Raw genomic sequence first — 5,816 nt, forward strand, 5'->3', positions numbered from 1 at the left:
CCAAAGTAGAAGAAAGTAATAAGAAATCAACAAAATAGAAAAAAGACAAAATAAGCAATGAAACCAAATCTTGGTTCTTGGAAATGATTTAAAATTGATAAACTTGGCCAGGTGTGGTGGCTCAAATCTGTAATCCCAGCACTTTGGTAAACTGAGGCAGGAAGATTACTTGACCCAAGAGTTCAAGACCAGCATGGGCAACACAGTGAGATCCCATCTCTACAAAAACAAAACAAAACAAAATTACCTGGGTATGGCGGCGCACACCTATAGTTCAGCTACTCAGGAGGCTAAAGTGGGAGGATTGCTTAAGACCAGGAGGTTAAGACTGTAGTGAACTGAGCTCATAACCACACACTTCAGCCTGTGTGCAGAATGAAGCCCTGTCTCAAAAAATAAAAATAAAAAATTGATAAACTTCTAGTCAGACTGATTAAGAAAAAAGAGAAGACATTGAAAGTATCAAGAATGAAAAAGGGAACATCATAACTGATCTAACAGATAGATGTTAAAAGGATAGTAAGAATTTTATGAACAATTTCATGCCAATAAATTAAAAAACTTAGATAAAATAAATTCCTTGAAAGACACATATTACAAAAATTGACAAAAGAAGAAATAGAGATTCTTAACAACTATATATATATATAAAAGACATTTAATTGAGTATTAAATTCCCATAAGGAAAACTCCAGACCCAGATGGTTTAGTGTTGAATTTTATCAAACATTTAAGAAAGAAGCAATACCAAACCTACACACATTTTTTTTCTAGAAACAGAGAAGGAAAGAACATTGCCAGCTCAGCATCATCTTGATATCAAAACTTGACAAGGACATTACAACAACAGAATACTATAAGCCATTTCTTCTCACGAGGAATTGTAAAAATCCTTACCAACATATTCATACCACATTATACGGAAAACGACTTCAATAGATACAGAAACTGCATCTGAAAAGACTCAAGCTTTCGGAAGTTTCTTCTGAATGCCTAACAAGTCTCTCCACCTTCTCTGGTAGGAGCTTAACTGTGTGAGCCTGGTGTGAGTGCTTGTAGTTCTCAGCCCTGCTCATGGATTTCTTTCATACTTGCTCTGATGAGTATTCACTAACAAGCTCTAGGAGACCCATATCCAAACTGGCAGGCTCTTTCTGCCATAGTTCGCCCTATCTTCTCACTCTGCCCCCTCAACTAAGAACCAGCCCAATGTCTTCATATTCTGATCTCTTAATTCAGCAGAGCTGTCATCTCTGCTTGGATCACTTCCATAAGCTGTGGGTAGAAAGTGCCCTCAGGCAGAAAGCTGGGGAGACTCTGGGTCCTGCCTCTCTCAGGGACCCATGGTCCTCTTGCCTACTGTCCAATGTCTGAAAATAGCTGCTTCATATATTTTGCTCAGATTCCTATTTGTTTACTCCAACATGGATTTCAGAAGTGAGATTCTTGGCAAGGAATTTTGAAGGTAGAAACACAGTAGCAGTTGAGTAGGGAGTATTTGGTAATTGGTTCTTTGAGAATACATAAAGGAAGAGAGATATCAAAGAGAGTGCCAAGCATTTGAGTTAGATGCCTGATAGAGAATGCTGGGCAGTGGCTGGGGGACACACAGGAAATGCTCAAAAAGTTGAAGATGCAGAGCTCTGACTTGAGGGGAATATGGTGGCCAGCAGAGGTCCGCTTGAGTGAAGTCCACAGCTGTGGGAGGAGAAGCTGTTGTAGTGGATGAAATTTGCAAGGAGACAGGAGTGAGAGAGGAAAAGGAAAAACACAGCTAAGGACAGGATCTTGTAAAGAACTTAGGTTATATTACGAGTAATAGCCACCAAAGGCAGAGAACAGAATATAATCAGGGAAGTTATTTCAAAATAGCTAGAAGAGAAGATGTGAAATGTTCCCAACACAAAGAAATGATAGATGTTTGAGGCGATGGATTTCCTAAATATTCTGACTTAATTATTACACATTCTATGCATGTACCAAAATATCACATGTACCCCCAAAACACGTACATATATTATGTATTAGTAGAAAAAAAATTTTTTTAATTGCATCTGGCAGTGAAAAGGTCATTGGTGACCACCAAAGAAGACTGCCAGTAAAACAATGGGGGCATGACCTTGACTGCAATGGTTAATGGGGAGTGGGTGCTGAGGAAGTGGAGGCAGGGAAAGAGCAGGTGAAAGGAAGAAGAGAGATCTCAGAGCAGCTGGAGGGTGGTGAGTAGGTGTGCTTGGGTTAGGGCAGACTGAACCGTGGCTGTTGGCAGAGGGAGTCATCTTCCCTGAAGCTCTGCTGCTATAAATCTAACTTGCTGACGGTGTGGGTGTTTGCGTCCGTAGAAATTCCATTTCCATCTATTCATGTCTGTATTTATTTATTGCTTGCCTGGTTCCAAAAGGGATTTCAGTAGGCTCGGCCTCCAGTCTGTCAGGGACTCACTCGACTCAGCCTCCCTCTTGTCATCCAGGCTGCAGAGGATAATGCAGGTCAGCTCATGAATCGCCAGCACCTAAGTATGAGGTAGGCTGTTGAAGCACAGAGCAAGGGGAATTGTGAACAGAACACTCAGACTCCGGGATCTATTAGGCTCCATTGCTCCTGCAGAATGGTGGCCCACCAGCTTCACATCAGGTCCACCCTTTGGTCCTCGAGGTGGGTGCTGTGTCCTGCCTGCCCACTGCCCCTCCTGCTGCTTTGGCTAAGACAGGAGTTCCCGACACACTGAGGTACCCCTTCTCCCAGCTGGGCTTCACTTTGTTTCTGGGTTTCAGAGCAGTGTGGCCTGGCTCTCCTGTGGGGCTCTATTTTACCTCATTGCTGTCCTGACAGTGTCCACGGGCCAGCGGGGCTCGGGGCTGTGTGAAGAGGCAGCTGTTTCAGCTTTGTGCAACTCCAGGCCTCATGTGGGTGAAAGAGCCCTACGGGTGCAAGTTTTTAAAAGCTGAGCTAACACGATCTCAGCAGGCCCAGGAAGGACGGGCACTTTGCGTGGGGATCTGGAAGTCTCTGAGGTAAAAGAACTCCAAAGCTTGAGGTGATGGATTTTACCCCATGAGAGGGGTAAAAGAGCCGCAATGCAATGAACTCCACCCCGTGGGGTTCTTTTACCCCAGGGACTTCCAGACCCCCAGGCAAAGTGCCCGTCCTTCCTGGGCCTGCTGAGACAGTGTTAGTTCAGCTTTTAAAAACTTTTCTCAGGCCGGGCGCGGTGACTCACGCCTGTAATCCCAGCACTTTGGGAGGCTGAGGCGGGCAGATCACGAGGTCGGGAGATCGAGACCACCCTGGCTAACACAGTGAAACCCCATCTCTACTAAAATTACAAAAATTTAGCCAGGCGTGGTGGCGGGCGCCTGTAGTCCCAGCTACTCCAGAGGCTGAGGCAGGAGAATGGTGTCAACCCAGGAGGCGGAGCTTGCAGCGAGCTGAGATCGCGCCACTGCACTCCAGCCTGGGCGACAGAGCGAGACTCCGTCTCAAAAAACAAAACAAAACAAAAAATGCAAACAGTTGTTAACAGCTCATTCACTTTTGTCGAGTCAAATGCCCCTCCCAACCTGTTCCCAGTTTTCAGGTGTGTCCACAGAAGCCCAGAGAGGTCAGACGATGCATCCAAAGTCGCATGGCTGAGCCAAGATGGAGGAAGGACTGGCATCAAGGCCTCCAGCTTCCTCCTGAATTTTAAGGTCTTGTAAAGGGTCTGTAACTTGCAGGGAGACAGGTTTCTTGTACGTCACCCAGTACTCCAAATATCCAGTATAACCCAGATTAATCCCTACAGCCTTATGAGGCACGTAGAAGGATTCTAAATGGCTGATTTTCAAGTCCAAGGACACCACAGGGCTGGGAACTCTGACCTTGCTCCTGGTGCCATTGGACGTTTCAGTTCGCAGAGATGACACCAGAGCAGCACCCCAGGGCTGTCCCTGAGTGTCACAGAATGAGTATGTCTGTATTTCAGAAACATTCCTTGCACGCCTCATGTATTTCAGAGTTCTCAGTCAGCACCAGCTAATTATTTCCCATAGCTTTTTGTTAGTGGGTTAGGATTGGTGCCCCTCATCCCACACACTGCGAACAGCAACAGTTCACACCAGGGGAGTGTCTGTTCCAGACGGAAGAGAAAACCAGGAGCACAGCTTGTGGTGGGGCTCCAGTTGCAGACCCTGGGCCATTCAACCGACACAGCAGGGCCAGCTTTTTTCTCCATGTCGGGAATTTTTTCAAGGCCCATCTCAGAATGATGTTTTGGGCAAAAAAATTGTCTGGAAGAGGACAGCCACTTTTGTTTTTACAGTGTGATCCTATTTATGTAAAGCTTAATAACTTCAAATAGTATTACATACTGCAGACTTCATACTATAAAAAAAAAAAAAAAAAAAAAACACCAAAACTCACAGGAGATTGAATTTCTAAATATTGAAACAAAAACCTTAACTTCAGGGGAAAGTATAGGAGAATATTATCACCTTGAAACTGATAAATACTAAAATGCAAAACTTCAGCAGAAGAAAAGAAATAAAAAATTAAAGAACCAACCAGAGTCCAGAAGAAGATATTCACAGCACACATGACTGAAAAAATGATTTTTATATTCTCATATATTAAAAAACAGCCACTTTTTAGAAGGACCATTTGATCCAGCAGTCTCACTACAGGGTGTCTACCTAGAAGAAAAGAAGTCATTATACAAAAAAGATACTTGCACATGCATGTTTATAGCAACACAGTCTGCAATTGCAAAAATGTGGAACCAGCTCAAATGTCATTTAATCGAGTGGATAAAGAAGCTGTGGGGTGTGTGTGTGTGTGTGTGTGTGTGTGTGTATATATATATATATATGAGGGAATACCACTCAGCCATAAATAGGAATGAATTAATGGCATTTGCAGCAACCTGGATGTAATTGGAGACTATTATTCTAAGTGAAGTAACTCAGGAATGGAAAACCAAACATCGTATGTTCTCACTCATAAGTGGGAACTAAACTATGAGAATGCAAAGGCGTAAGAATGATACAGAGAACTCTGGGGACTTGGGAAAAAGGGTGGGAGGTGGTGAGGGATAAAAGATTACAAATTGGGTTCAGTGTGTACTGCTCAGGTGATGGGTGCACCAAAATCTCACAAATCACCATTAAAGAACTTACTCATGCAATCAGATACCACCTGTTCCCCAAAAGTCTATGGAAATAAAAAATTAAAAAAGAATAATAACTTTTAAAAAAATAAAAATAAATAAATTTATCTTGTCAAAATAAAGTAAAATTAAATTTTAGAACAGCCACTTTTAATTAAAGTGAGGTCCCTCAGCGGGTCAGCCCTACCACTCCCCCTGCCTGCCCCACGCTGTGGTAAGTATACAAATATGATCTATTTCCTTCTTTGAACAGTCTGGAAATAATAGAATCTGTTATGGGCTGAATGGTGTTCCCCCAAAATGCTGATGCTGAAGCCCACACACTCAATGTGATTCTATTTGGAGTCGGGGCCTGTGAGAAGGAGATAAAGTTTAAATGACGTCAGGAGGCACCTTGACCTTGGACTTCAGCCTTTAGAACTTCAAGAAAATGAATGTCTGTGGTTTAAGCCACCCAGCCAATGGTAATTCCTTATGATAGCCCAAGCTAATATGGACAATGTTTATTTAAAATCACTTATTTTGAAAACGAGGAAATTAAGGCCCTCAGATGTGATTTGGTGGAAGTCAACTTTGCTTCTGAGTGAAAAAGCCAAAACTAGAACCGGGTTGACAAGCCAGGCCACTCCTCACCATGCCACAATGCATGTTTTGTTTTGTTTTTGTTTTTGTT

At 43.1% G+C, this 5,816-nt stretch overlaps 1 long non-coding RNA gene across 1 annotated transcript in view; it reads right to left on the reverse strand.

The window, feature by feature from the left end:
* The window catches only part of LOC105553707, an 11,341-nt gene extending 8,808 nt beyond the window's left edge, over nucleotides 1–2,533 (reverse strand). The window contains exon 1 of the long non-coding RNA XR_001008198.1: nucleotides 235–2,533. This is a non-coding gene — a long non-coding RNA (uncharacterized LOC105553707). The remainder of the gene's footprint in view (nucleotides 1–234) is intronic.
* Between the last annotated feature and the right edge of the window lie 3,283 nt (nucleotides 2,534–5,816).

Source organism: Mandrillus leucophaeus, unplaced genomic scaffold (genome assembly GCF_000951045.1).
Source record: "Mandrillus leucophaeus isolate KB7577 unplaced genomic scaffold, Mleu.le_1.0 Scaffold604, whole genome shotgun sequence".
Taxonomy (NCBI): Eukaryota; Metazoa; Chordata; class Mammalia; order Primates; family Cercopithecidae; genus Mandrillus; species Mandrillus leucophaeus.